The sequence below is a fragment of the Etheostoma spectabile genome, unplaced genomic scaffold (genome assembly GCF_008692095.1).
Source record: "Etheostoma spectabile isolate EspeVRDwgs_2016 unplaced genomic scaffold, UIUC_Espe_1.0 scaffold172, whole genome shotgun sequence".
NCBI lineage: Eukaryota > Metazoa > Chordata > Actinopteri > Perciformes > Percidae > Etheostoma > Etheostoma spectabile.
The window spans coordinates 1,488,299-1,503,360 of record NW_022605573.1 but is presented as its reverse complement, the minus strand read 5'-3'; the positions used below and the strand labels follow the sequence as shown (position 1 = coordinate 1,503,360).

General features: G+C 41.3%; 1 protein-coding gene across 2 annotated transcripts in view; it reads right to left on the bottom strand.

The window, feature by feature from the left end:
• The window catches only part of dcun1d5 (DCN1, defective in cullin neddylation 1, domain containing 5 (S. cerevisiae)), a 40,063-nt gene that overhangs the window by 7,587 nt on the left and 17,414 nt on the right, over positions 1–15,062 (bottom strand). The window lies entirely within an intron of this gene.

The window sequence follows — 15,062 nt, the reverse complement described above, 5'->3', positions numbered from 1 at the left end:
GTGTGTGTGTGTGTGTGTCTCACAGGAGGTGATGGAAATTTATTTTTGTGAACGAATGACTCTCCTGTGAGCAGATTCTGATTAATTCTGAGGAACCGAAGAGACCGAAACGTTGTGAAACAAAATATTTGCAAGGCGTAATGGACAGTGTGCGCTCTTCTTTAACAAAAGGCCATATGAATAAAATTTGGAAGACTTAGCCCTAGATTGTGTTTTTTCAAGCCAAGTATCCCTGAACTTCCCAGTAGCTGAAGAATAAAATCCATTTTAGGATCTGGGGTACAATCCAAAAAAGGCCGGCGTAAAGGTAGAAAACCATCACAGAGTACGGTCTAGACCTGCTCTTTATGAAAAGCGCAATTAGATAACTATCGTGATTTAGCGCTATATAAATAAAACTGAATTGACAATGAAGACGCGTTTAACGTTATGTAAGAACTGGAACATATTTCCATATTCAACAGTCTGGTTCTTTTCACTATTCAAATATATACAGTGAGGTAAATAAGTATTTTAACACCCTGCTCTTTTGCAAGTTCTCCCACTTAGAAATCATGGAGGGTCTGAAATTGTCCTCGTAGGTGCATGTCCACTGTGAGAGACATAATCTTAAAAAAAATAAATAAAAAAAAAAAGACAGAAAAATCGAGAATCCCAAAAAGGTGAGTTTTTACGATTTGTATGACACAGCTGCAAAGAAGGATGTGAATGAAACACCTGTCTATCAGCTACATTCTGACCCTCAAGACCGGTTAGTCGGCCCTTCAAAATGTCCCCCCCCCACACCCACTCCATTATTATCATAAATTAGATAATGCACCTGTGGGTCGTTAGATGCACAAAACTGCCACACCATACAACTCAGTAAGAACCAAATACCAACATGCGGACATGTATTTGAATGTGAACATCATCGACAGCCCTAATACAAAGGGTCCCTTCCATTCTTCGTCACACGGTTCCTATACGAGAGGATTGTAACCAGGACAGTTGAGCTCAGGGTCTAGAAGAGGAACTCCGTTCTATGGTCCACACCGATGTATCGCAGAACTTCTACATGGCCTCCGGGGACCGACACCTGTAGGGGCCGGGGAGCGTGGAAAACCAGGCAGGCATTATTTGGAGAAAGCGCTTCTCGGCGTGATCGGCCTCGCGCGCGGCTCTGGGCAGGTGAAACTACGACACGACCCCGAGCGTTAGGTGCAACAGGACTCAACACTGAAATACGTGTGAACCCGAACTAACACAGGGAGAAAAGAAAAAATCCAGTCACGAATTTGGGTGATGCGGTTTTAACACCTTTACGTGAACATGAAATTTCCATATGGAAACTGAGGAGATTGCGGACAGACCCGCACACACCGGACACACACACACGGACAACCCACCAAACCTTGTCATTTACACTTGCGCCCCTGATCTTCTGCTCAGGGAGCGCTCTTTCTAAAAAGGCATCACTGTACCATTTAATGGGCCTAACTAGCTGGGGCTACCCAAGAGCAAAAAACCAAATCATAAATAAAAATAAAAACACATACAGTGACATACAACAGACATCGACATAAATTTAATACATATACCTCATACATCATACATACTACATACATACATACATAACCAACATACAGACCCATAACATACGACTGTTATTTTGGCGGCCTTGTCATACAATCTAATGTATTCTAGAAGAACAAGAAATCAAGTTCAAGTGAAAGCTTACCGGCCACAACCCCTCGCTGACCTATCAGTCGGGACAAGAGTTCAGCAGTATTACAGTGGACCGCCATTAGTCGACGCCACATTATGAATTAAAAAAAATAAAACACAAAGTACTTACAAGTGTACAGCGTTTCTGCTGTTATACCGATGCCTGTAGACGGCGATTGTTTATGACAGTGGACACCTGAACCAAAGCCAGCAAAAGTCATGTAGCAAATATACCTAAAGAGATAGACATTTTATATATATATATCTCATTATATATACTTAGATATGTAAATATAAAACGGTGTGAAGCAGGTTGCGACTAACATGCTCATGATGCAACTGAACACCCTAAAGTGTCATCTCTTTTCACTATGTCTTTTAGTTTATTTATTATAAGTCAATGTATTTTGATGAGGGAGTTTATTTGAAAATAAAATATATTGTTTTTTAGTTTAAAGATAAGGGTTTCAATGGCACTTTGATAAGGACACAGGGTTGAAATATTTTCAGTTTTGTCTGCAGGACAATGCTGTAAACTAAGACAAACAACTGTATCCTGAAGTTAAAAATCGTTATTCAAATTTGAGCTCGGAGTCTACGTCACACCCCCTAATTTATTAAATACTATATAGTGAATGGGATTTATTAGTATAGTGTTAGTATAACATTCAATGCTATATTAATAGTATATGATAGTTATGGTCTGAATGAAAGATAATGCTAGTTTACTGTTTTATTTTATATCATGTGGCTGTTTGTTTGAAAAAAAACGTCTGAGCGGTGTATGGTTTGTTTGACGATTAATGGGGTTAATAACAAACCAAATCAAATCATGTTTACGTCACTATTCTCAATGAAAAATATTGAAACGGTGCAGATTGACTGTTGTACCAAACAAGAAGTGTTCTTAACCCTTGTGTGTCGCGGGTAAATTTGCCATTCATAAAATACACTTTTAAAACAAAAAAACAACTTTATCAAGAAGTGTCTCAACCAAAATTCCGAAAATAACGCGGATTGTTCCCCAAACAAGTAAAACAAACATGACCAGCCACATGCTTTCTTTAAATTTAGGATGTGTTGTTCACTTCAAAAGCATTCAAAAAAAAAAAAACATAAAAAAACTTTACTATGAAAGACCATTGGACAACAAAAAAAAAAGTGACTGAAAGGTCCCCCCCCCCCCAAAATAAAAAAAACAGCTTCAAAAAATGTGGGGAAAACCCCACAAAAACGTCGAAAAACACAATGACAAAACATATGGGCGAAAAACACAAAAGTGTTAAAAACAAGACGATCAAAAGGTTTTCACTTTTTCTCCAGAAAAAACAAAGTTCCAGGGAAGAATGAAACACAAGAGGTTAAATGTGAGACAAAAAAGGGGGGGGGGGGGGGGGTCTTCCTTTTGTTAGACACGCGTTTTTTTTTTTAGAAAATGCATCTATGATTGGGATATATAATACATGCTGTAATGGACGTCACGGGCTGGATTATTGAAAGTGAGTTAGAATTTTGCAGTGACAACAAATGAGTAAATGAAGTAGTTAGAGTTCCATGTTCTAGAACCCAGAGTCTGTGTTGACACGAGCGTCACGGTAGCAGGAACGTGTCCATGGTTCTATGGTATTGTGGGTATACAAAAAAAAAAAAAAAAAAAAAAAAGAAAAAAAAAAAAAAAAAAAGGGAAAATACGGTTAAGCAGTAATAAAACCACACACACACACACCAAACACACACACAAAACACACACACACGTAAGTTTGTGTTATAGCACCTTTCACAGATATAAAAATCGCAAAGTGCTTAGAATAAAAGTAATACACGAATAGAAACGCAAGCATTATGCACTCTAATCGTGGACCGCCTTCCGTGATAGTACACGGGGACAAATGAAAATTTGTCTTAAACACGTAGATTAGGCTACAGCTTTAAAAAATAAAATATTGTAAAAAGTTATATGTAAAATGCGGTACTATTTTTGTATAAAATATGTGAGAAAAAATATTATAGACATTATTATATCGTTCTTTTGCACACCTGTTGTCCCGGTTGATAAGAGGAACGTAGGTCGCGTGTGTGAGGGTTCTAACGGCTGTTTTTTTTAAAATTACCGTGCTATAAACGGCTCTTTAGAACGTTGGTTGGGCTAGCTTAGCGCAGCTACGAGGTTGGGAATGGACAACCAGTACAGACACCGGACCAGTTGACGCAATCTTAGTGGCGATAAACGTCACGGAAACTTTGAACACACAACCTTAAAACACACACAACGTTTAGTTTTAAAAAAGTTCCTAGGTCGTGCTAGGAGACTCTTTTTTTGTTGTTTTGTTTTTTGCTATGTTGCTAGCTCAGCACAGCGAGCTACGTTACACGCTAACGTCGCTAATTTAAATCAACACGCCGATCAAATCCACCCAATTCCAAACGCAGTTACACGATTTATGGTTTCACTAAGACGACAATAGCGACGTAAGTATTTCAATGCCCCCAAACACTACCCTTCTTTTATTGACTCACTTTTAAGCTGAAACAAAAATCAGTTCCACTGCTCTGTACTGCGCTGTCGCCGTGGTTTACGGGGACTCAGGCGATACCATGCCTTACTTTATGGGGGTGTACTGCGATAAAAAAAAAACGTTCCATGCGAGGAGACTTCGCATTACACAAGGTTTTTTTTGTTTTGTTTTTTTTTACTAAACGAGATTAGAAAAACAACATAACATAGGTAATCCTTTTTGAAAATGTTTATTTTAGCTATAGCCTAGGTAACCACTTATAGTGAAAAAAGGCTAAAAAAATAACCGGCACCCCTATGGAGGGAGCAGCCTAAGGTCCAACTTTCGATCGAAAAAAGGTGTGGTGAAACCGGAATCTTTTTAAAGGAACAATCTCTTATTTTTTGCTTTAGCATGTTGTTCAGTTAGCTACCCACATCTCAATTACCCGACCACACGGTTTCGATGGTCGTGGTCGTTGTGTCGTTGTCTAACTTAGTGCTTTAATTAGCAACTAGATTAATTGTCTCTGTTATAATAGTAAAAGAAGGGGACACTGTAACAATGATGTGTCTGCTGGAAAGTGAGGGAGATTCGGACTTTACGTGAAAATACCACAAGTTAAAATCTGCATTCAAATGACACTTGTATCTGAAGTTCTTTATATAGACCTTAGTGGTCCCCTAATAATGTATCTGAAGTATCCTTTGATAGACATTAGTGGTCCTATACCGTATCTGAGGTCTCTTTTATATAGACCTTCGTAGTGGTTCCCCTAATACTGTATCTGAAGTCTCTTTATATAGACTTAAGTGGTCCCCTAATATGTTATCTGAAGTCCTTTTATATAGAATGTGGTCCCTAAGACTGTATTGAAGGCTCTGTTATATAGACCTTAGTGTCCCTAATACCGTATCTGAAGTCTATTGTTTTATATAGACCTTAAATGGGGTCCCTACTATGCTAATGAGTCTCTTTCTATAGACCCTTAGTGGTACCTAATACGGTATAGGAGTTCTCTTTATTAGAACTGAGTGGTCCTAATACTGTAGTGTGAGTCTCGTTTAGTATAGACCTTGTGGCTCCCCTAATAAGTATCTGAAGTCTTTTGAGATAGACCTAGTGGTTCCCGAATACCTGTATGAAGTCTCTATATAGACCTTAGGGTCCCTAATACTGTATTCTGAAGTATCTTTCATAAGGATAGGGTCCCTGAATCTGTATCGAAGTCTTTTATTATAGACCAGTGGTCCCTAATACCGTATATGAGTCTCATTTTATATAGAGTAGTGTCCCTAATACCGTATCTGAAGTCTTTTTATATAGACCTAGTGGTCCCTAAAACTGTATTGAGTCCTTTTAGATAGACCTTAGTGGTCCCATCATACTGTATGAAAGTCTCTTTATATAGAACTTAGGGGTCACCTATACTGTTTCGGAAGTCTCTTGTATATGACGTAGTGTCCCTCAATACCGTATCGGACGTCTTCTTTTATATAGACCTTAGTGGTTCCCCTAATACTGTATTGAAGGTTCTTTATAGAGACCTTAGTGGTCCTAATACTGTATCTGAAGTCTCTTTTCTATAGCTTACGTGGTCCCCTAATATGTATCTGAAGTCTCTTTTAATAGACCTTAGTGGGTCCTAAACCGTATCTGAAGTCTCTTATTAGACGTAGTGGTCCCCTTAATTACGGTATCGGAAGTTTTTTATAAGACCTTATGTGGGCCCCTAATACTGAGCTGAAGTCTGTATTTAGATCCGAGTGGTCCCCTAATACTGTAGCTGAAGTTCTTTTATATAGACCTTGAGTGGTCCCTAACACCGTTATTGAAGTCTCCTGTTTATAGCCCTAGGGTCCCCTAATACGGTATCTGAAGTCTCTTTTAGATAGAAATTAGGGTACTAATACTGTTCTGAAGTCTCCGGTATATAGACCTTAGTGGGTCCCGAATACTGATCTGAAGTTCTTCATATAGGACGTAGTGGTCCCTAATATGTATCTGAAGCTTTGATATAGACTTAGTGCGTCCCTGAATACTGGATCTTAAGTTCCTCTTGGATATCAGAACTTAGTGGTCCCTCAAGCCCGTATTGAAGTCTTTGTTATATAGACCTTAGTGGTCCCTCAAACTGTATTCTGAAGTCTCTTTTATAGACTAGTGGTCCTAATACGTCATCTGAGTCTTTATATAGACCTTGAGTGGTGCCCCTACTACTGTATCTGAAGTATCTCTTTTAAGACCTGAGTGGTCCCCTATACGGATCTGAGTATCTTTTATATAGACCTTAGTGGGACCTAAACTGTATCGGAAGTTCTTTTATATAGACCGTAGTGGGTCCTAAATACGGTATCTGAGTTCTTTTAATAGACCTAGTGTGGTCCCCGATAAAAATGTATCTGACAGTTTCGTTTATATGACTTCGTGGGTCCCATAATATTGTATCTGCAGTCTCCTTTTATGACTTAGTGGTCCTAATACTGTATCTGAGTATCTTATAAGACCGTAGTGGTCCCCTAATCTGTTCTAAGTCTTTTTATCTAGACCTAGTGTTCCCTAATATGCATATGAAGTCTCTTTATATAGGCTTAGTGGTCCTAATATGTATCCTGAGTCTCTGTTATATAGACTTATGGTCCTAAATACTGTCTCTGACAGTCTCTGGTCATATAGACTTAGTGGCTCCCTAATACTGTATTGAAGTCTCTTTTATTATAGACCTTAGTGTTCCCCTATGCTTGGTATTGTAAGTTTCTTTTATAAGACCTTATGCCCCTAATACTGTATGGAAGTCGTTTTATATACCTAGTTGGTCCCCTAATTACGTATCTGAAGTCTTTTATATAGACTTAGTGGTCCCTAATACCGTACTCTGATCTCTTTTATTTAGACCTTAGTGGGCCCCTAATTACTGTATCTGAAGTCTCTTTATATGGACCGTAGTGGTCCTTTACTGTATGAAGGCTTTCTGTTATATAACCTTAAGTGGTCCCTAATACGTATCTGAAGTTACTTTTATATAGACCTTTGGTCACCTATAAGGTAAGCCTGAAGTCTCTTTTATATAGACCTTAGTGGTCCCCTAATACTGTATCTGAAGTATCTTTTAATAGACATTAGTGGTCTCATACTGTATCTGAAGTTCTTTTTATATAGACTTAGTGGTCCCCTAATACTGGCATAGACGGCTGGGGGACTCTATTAGTTAAAAAATTCAAAGGAAATGTTCTGGGACACTGTAAGTAAAAGTGTGCCGTATTATAAAAAAAAAAAAAAAAGTATTTGTGCGAGGCTAAAATGTTGAAAAAGCCAAACTATAGCAAACGGTTAAAATGAATTTAGGCGTAACGCAACCAAGGGACCGGAGTAAATGTACACTCACACTGGCCAGGAAGTTGTTTCGAGCTTTATTTGCCAGGAAAATACATTCTTCAAATTCCAAAAACAACAAAAAAAAAAATAAAAAATTAAAAATGGAAACAATGCAAAAAAAAAACCGCAAAGTGAACGTGTGACTCGCGGTCAGACACCCAGTTTAGAGTCGTTATGAGAGAGTTCAGTGTTTGTCCTTATGCCTCAAGGCTGCGGTGAGTCTCGCCAACCTGCGAACAGGCAGGGTCGTGGGGGGGGGGGGGGTGCAGGGGGTCGGATGCGAGCCAAGAGGCAACCACCGCTCGCTCCGTCTTACGCGTGATTTATATATTGTTATGGTGGTTATTATTGTTATGTTGCGTGACGTTGAGAAAGTGGCTACGTACGGGTGCGTCGACCATGGCGATTATTTAGGGTGGTGCGGCTACACGCAGCTGTACGACGTCTTAACACGCGGGTGTTAAAAAAAAATTGTAATGGGTGGCGCGGGGATCAGGCCTGTGGAGGGTGAGTGCATCCCCCCCCCCCACCAACAAAAAAACCCAAAACACCCCATTTCTGTGTATGTAAATGAACAGAAAATCCGGTGGGCCGTAGAGGGAAAGTCCCCAGTCACACACGGTTAGTTACAGAGGTTTCTCAGAGGGGATCTGTATTTGAATAAAAAGTTCCAATGGAGGAGAAGGAACATTGATTTGTAAGCTGAATACTCGTTAGAAAAAAAAGGGCAAATTACATTTTCTGGCGGGTTGTTTACAAGCCATCTGTTGCACAGGATCTGGTTTTATGGGACAGGTCCTAAGTCCGCACTGACTTCGGCAACGGCTTTTAATTTAGGAGCCCCATCGCGGGGATCAGTTCAGAGTGAACTCCCGTTGAAGGAGTGATCGCACTATTCTTTTAAGGCTTTGTAAAGGACCTGGCAGAAGGGCAGTCTGGATGTCTATGTTTTAAATTGATTTAGGACCTGGTTTTTTTTATGATGAAATTGTGTTTGAAATGAGTGAAAGTGTTATGTATTTAATGTTATAGGTCTCTTGTGTCTTGTAGCTACCTGGAACGGGATCTGTGCTCTTATTTACCATGTAAGTGTCTCGTGTCTCTGCTTTTACCTGGAAGGTCTCCTGTGTATCTGATTACATGTAAGTGTCTCTGTGTTCTGTATTTACTGAGTGTCTTCTGTGGCTGTATGTATGCTGAGAGTGTCTCGGTGTCTCGGTATTACTGTAATGGGTCTCATGTGTATCTGTATGTACCTGGAGGGGTTCTGTGTCTCTGTATGTATTCGGGAAGGGTCTCTGTATTTACTGGAAGTGTCTCTGTGTCTCTGTAATTAAATGTAAGTGTTCTGTGTCTCTGTAGTTTCATGTAGGGTCTCTGGGTTATGTATTTACATGTAAGTGTCTCGGTGTCTCGGTTGAGTATCGGGAAGTGTCTCTGTGTATCTGTCTTTACATGTAAGTGTCTCGGTCTCTGTATTTTACCTGGAAGTGTCTCTGTGTCTCGGATGTATGGTAAGGGTTCGTGGCTCTGTATTTACCTGTAAGGTCTTGTGTCTCGGTATTACTGGAAGTGTCTCTGTGTCTCTGTATTACTGGAAAGTGTCTCGTGTCTCGGTATTCCATGTATTGCTCTGTGTTCTGTCTTTACTGGAAAGTGTCTCGGGTCTCTGATTTACCTGGAAGGGTCTCTTGTGTCTCTGTATGTATCTGGAGTGTCTCTGTGGCTCTGTGTGTATTGGAAGGTTCTTTGGTCTCTGTATTTAATGTAAGTGTCTCTGTGCTCCGTATTTCCCTGGAAGGTCTTGTGTCTCTGTCATTTACCTGGGGTGGCTCTGTGTTTCTGTATGTTACTGGGAGTGTCTCTGTGGCTCTGTATGTACCTGGGGAGTGTCTCTGTGGGTCTATGTATGTACCTGGGAGTAGTTGTCTCTGTATTTACTGGAGGTCCTGTCTATATTGACACCGTGCTGCATGCCACGGTTCCAGGCACTCTTGTAAAAGAGATTTTTCATCCAAGGAGAGTTTTTAATGTGTGTTAATAAGGTTTGGATATGAAAGGAGTATGGCTTGGAATAAAATACTGGTTTTTTGGGGGTTTTTTTTTTTTATATTGTTGATTCCAGTGTAAAGAAGACAAGCTGTGGAGTACGGTCCTCCAGCAATCAGACTCGCTTTGCCTAAGGGGTTTTTTTGGGTGGACACACAAATCAAGTGCCGAATGCTCTCTAACTCATGTTTTGCTGGGTCAAATTTGGACCCGATTTCAAAGTGTTTTTATTTTTTAATATTAGAAAAATATGGGACGCGTCAACAGTGCAGAAAATGTATAAAATTAATTAAATAATAAACCGCAAAAAACGTTTAAAGAACATCACAAAAACAGTCCAAACCCCCCCCCCCCTCCCAAAACAAAAGGTGGAAAATTGTAAAAATAAGTAAAATTAAAGCACCCAAAACATTGAAAAAGTAACTAAAAAATGGGGAAAAAGTCAGAAAAAGCGATTTATTAAAATGTTGGAAAACGTAAAAAAAAAATTAAAATAAAATACAAAAACTGAAACATTGAGAGAGGGACAAGGAAAAGCTCTTACTAAGTTTGTGTGACAAAAAAAAAATAAAAAAAAAAACCGACTTATTAACAATCCCAATGTCTAAATTATCCAAATTACCTGGAGGATTTTGATCATCTGCAAAATTACTGAGCCAGGTCTGTTGCATGGAGACCACCGGCATTCTGGGAATTACAGGTGTCGAGCCAATTTTTAACTGGTAACATGTAAAGTGATTTCAACACCATCCTGGTAATGCAGTAGTCACAGGGAAGTGGTACAATCTGTCAAAAACGGAAGGTGGATTAAATTGGCCGGTCTAAAAGGGAGTGTAAAAAAAATAAAAAAAACATGTTAATAAGAAAAAACACTCACAAGTAACATATTCATAAAATAGATAAATATTTTCAAAAATCCATCGAACAGGTTGACTGTTTCTTTTCTCGGATCCAAACGCCGACCGTGGGTTTTGTTGGTGCATTTATAAATGTAGAAACTGCGTTGTTACATAAGCAACAAGAGGCAACTAACCCTACCTGTAAAACAGCCAAAACTGAGATAGCCTTGGAAACATCAGCGGTATCCTGCCTCCCACCCCCGCACCCACGAGCCGGGCACTGTTGCCCCAAAAGCAACTAAAACTCCAGTATGGAATAAGGGGAGGACATGAACCCTTCTTTTGTAGTACACGAGTACCGACAGTTATTATTGCACACGTTGCCTCTGCAGCCAAAAGCAATTTGTTATTACTTTGAGATGATGAAAGGAAACGAGAGTCGAAGTCCTCCCCCTCTTTTGGTTTTCCTACATGGGGACCATGTCGTTGGAAAAAATAATAAACTGACCAGTGCTTTTGGCTTTTTCTGTCACGATGACTGTGTCCAGGATTACCACACAACACACACACACACAACCACACACACCACACACACACAACACACACACACACCCACAAACCCACCCACCCACACACAACAGAACCACGATCCACGGGGCAACACAACCGAGGCCAAGGGGCAACCACACATGATCAAAGGGGCAAAAAACACGTGAGATCAAAGGGGCAAACATCCCGGCTCAAAGGGGCAAAACACGGTGATCAAAGGGGCAAAACACTGATCAGGGCAACCAACATGATCAACGGGGAACACATGATCAAAGGGGCAACACACATGATCGGGCAAGGAGGAACGAGGACTATGACGCAACGGTGGCAACACTACTGATCAAGCGGCAACACACACTGATCCAAGGGGGGCAAACAACTGGTGCAAAGGGCAACACACATGATCCAATAAGGGCAACACCCGTGATAAAGGGGCAACACCCTTGCTCAAGGGGCAACACACGTGATCACGGGGCAACACCGTGCGCCACCAAGGGGCAACACACATGATCCAGGGGCAACACACGTGCTAAAAGGGGAAAACACACGTGCCAAAGGGAAACACGTGATCACAGGGGAACCACGTGATCAAAGGGGCACACCTGATCAAAATGGGCAAACCACATGATCAAAGGGGCAACCACAACGGACAAAGTGGCAACCACGTGATCAAAAGCAAACACTGATCCAAGGGGCAAAACACGTGATCAAAGGGGCAACCCACGTGATAAAAGGGGCAAACCACAGTGATCAAAGGGGCACACACATGACTCAAAAGGGGAAACACCCATGCTCAAAGGGGACCACAATGATCAAAGGGGCAGAACATGATCAACGGGGAACACCATGATCCAAAGGGGCAAACACAATGATCCAAGGGGCAACACCAGATCAAAGGGGCAACACCAGCCATACTCCAGCGGCACATAGAGCTGGATGAATTGTATGTTACGTGTCTAAAAACACATGACTTAAATCAGAATTAAGGTTAATGGTTTCTAAACGACTAAAACTTGGAGAGGAGTGACAAACCAGTTATTATGCAACTGCGACCTGCAGCCAAAGCCACTTTTTCTAATAGCGAGTCCGCCCCTTTGTTGCCTACTGTCTTTGGAAAAAATAAAAAAAGAGAACAGGTTTTGGAGATTTTCTGTTCCCGATCATTGGGCCTTGTTTTACATTTTTCCCCAAATAAAATAAAAAATGCTTATGTATCAAGCATGTCAGTTTGTCGCAAGATAGTTACTAAAACTTACTAGTGAGTTAAATACCGGTAGGTGGCTGTGCTCAGTGGTAGGGCGCTTAGCTGAGAAATGAAGGTTGGTTGGTCAATCATGTTGAAGTGATCCTTGGGCAAGACATGAACCGAGTTGCTACCGGATGTTGTGTGAGTGTGTATTGATGAGAGGTGTGTAGATGTGTGTGTGTGTTGTATCTGATGACAAGGTGTGTAGAGGTGGAGTGTGTATCTATGAGTCAGGTGTGTAGATGATAGTGTGTGTGATATGCTGATGCCAGTGGGTGTGGAGATGTGTGTGTGAGTGTTTCAATGCATGAGCAGGTGTGTAGCATGTGAGTGTGTATCTTGATGAAGCAGGTGGTAGTGGTGTGGAGTGTATTGATGAGCAGGTGTGTACATGGAGGTTTTTGAAATGGCAGGTGGGTAGATGTGTTGTGTTATTCTGATGAGCAGGGTGTAGATGTGTGTGGGTGTATCTGATGAGCAGGGAGGATGTGTGATGTGAGTGTGTATATGATGAAGCTGTGTAGATGTGTGTGTGAGTGTGGCATTCTGAATGAGCAGGTGTTAGTGGTGTTGCGTGTGGATCTATGAGCAGGTGTGTAGATGTGGTGAGTGTGTATTGATGAGCCGGTGTTGGAGATGTGTGGTGTTTATCTGATGAGCAGGTGTTGAGATGGTGTGTGAGTGTTTATCTGAGAGCAGTTTGTAGATGTGTTGGTGGTGTGTATCTGATGAGCAGTGTGTGATGTGTGGTGAGGTTTTGTTATCTAATTGGGAGGTGTGTAGATGTGTGTGTGAGTGTTACTGTGAGCAGTGTTGTAGCAGGTGTGTTGTTATCTGATGAGCAGGTGTAGTTGTAGATGTGTGTGAGTGTGTATGGATGAGCAGGTGGTAAGATGTGTGTGTGAGTGTTTATTGATGAGCAGGTGTGTCGATGTGTGTGTGGCTGTGTATTGAGAGCCGGGGCTGTCGAGTGTGTGAGTGGGTGTTGATGAGCACGGTGTGTAGAGGTGTGGAGTGGTATCTGATGCGGAGGTGTGTGTAGACTGTTGTGAGTGTTACTGATGAGCAGGTGTGTAGATGTGTGGCGTGTGATCTGATGAGCAGGGTGTAGAGGTGTGGTGAGTGTGTAATCTGATGCAGGTGTGTAGATGGTGTGTGGTATATGATGAGCAGCGTGTGTAGATGGTGGTATCGATGAGCAGGTGTGTAGATGTGTGTGTGAGTGGATCGATGAGCAGGTGTGTAGATGTTGTGTGTGTTCTGATGAGAGGCTGTGTAGATGTGTGTGTGAGGGTTTATCTGATGTAGCAGGTGTGTAGGTGTGTGTGGGTATCGGGATGCAGCAGGGTGAGATGTGTGGGTGGGGTTGATGAGCAGGTAGTGTAGATGGTGTGTGTATAGGATGAGCAGGGGTGTAGATGTGGATGGTGGATCTGATGAGCAGGTGTGTAGATGTGTGTGTGAGTGTTATCTGATGAGCAGGGTGTGTAGAGTGCGTGAGGTGGGTTTGGGTCTGAGGAGCAGTGGGTGTAGATGTGTGTGAGTGTGTATTGATGAGCAGGTGTGTAGATGTGTTGTGTGTATCTGAGGAGCAGTGGGTAGAGGTGTGTGAGATGTGGTTCTGTGTCGCCGGGGTGTAGATGTGTGTGAGTGTGTGTCTGATGAGCGGTGCTGTGAGATGGGTGTGTGGGTGTGTGTGAATGTGTGGGAATCGTGAATGTTCCTGTAGGAGTAAAGGGATTGGTAGTTAAGACTAAGATAGCACATATAAAAATACAGTCTTTTTATATTTAAATGTAGGGAAAATATGTAGTCCAAGTTGCTAAACGACGTCACGGAACGTCGGCTTGCCTCTTGGAAGAAGACGGTAAAGCTCGACGAGGACGAACGGCAATTTTGCTCGGTGACGTTGTATCGTTGGAGAGGAGAGCTTAGTTTCACACAGCGATCTACGAACAAACCCGTTTTACTTTTACGTCAAATCGTTCCATGTCTGACGTGTTAATAATTCTCTTTAAAATCTCGGTCGTTTCTTTCCCGTCAAACCACGAAAACTCATTATCGCTTTTTCCAACCGTTTTTTTTTTTTTTTTTTTTTGAATCACTGTTCCAATGCTGGGGTGGCTTTTTTTTTTTTTAAATGTTTTTTCCCAAGTTGTTTGAAGTCTAATGTTGAATTTTGAGGTATTTGTTTGTGATTAAAAAAATAAATAAAAATAAAACCCGAAAAAAGGGTCGAAATTTGACCAAAGGCAACATGAGGTGTTAAAGTCACAACACATAAATTCACAAACGGAACCAAAGAACTATCAGTCATCTCTCACGGCCTCCGTTCAGTTTCTGTGAAAGATGGGTACCATGGACAGGAGTGGAGGGGCGGGGACTGAGGTTCTCTGTAGCACATCCAAGCACGATGATGCCATTTGGGAGAAAAAAAACATCTTGTACTTAGAACACAATCAAATAAATGTCCACGGCGCTTCAATAACGCGGTTAAGGGTGACAAAGTGACTACAACTGGGACGATATCATTTTGAAATGCGTGTGTTGGCGCTAAATTTAAGAGTACAGCGTTATCTGATTTCATTTGCAACTGATTTTGTGTGTGACATATATTACATATGTGGGTGTGACTGCCCGTGTTAGTTGCTTTTGTTATTATGTTTTAGGGCCATTTAAAGCCAATGAGGGCACCCAAAATCCCTCAACAGCGCCTAGAACGCCTAAAAGAAATGAATGGACTGTAACGGAGGGAATTTGTTCTGTTTGTGAGGATCTTATGACATGTGTGACGTATTGGGC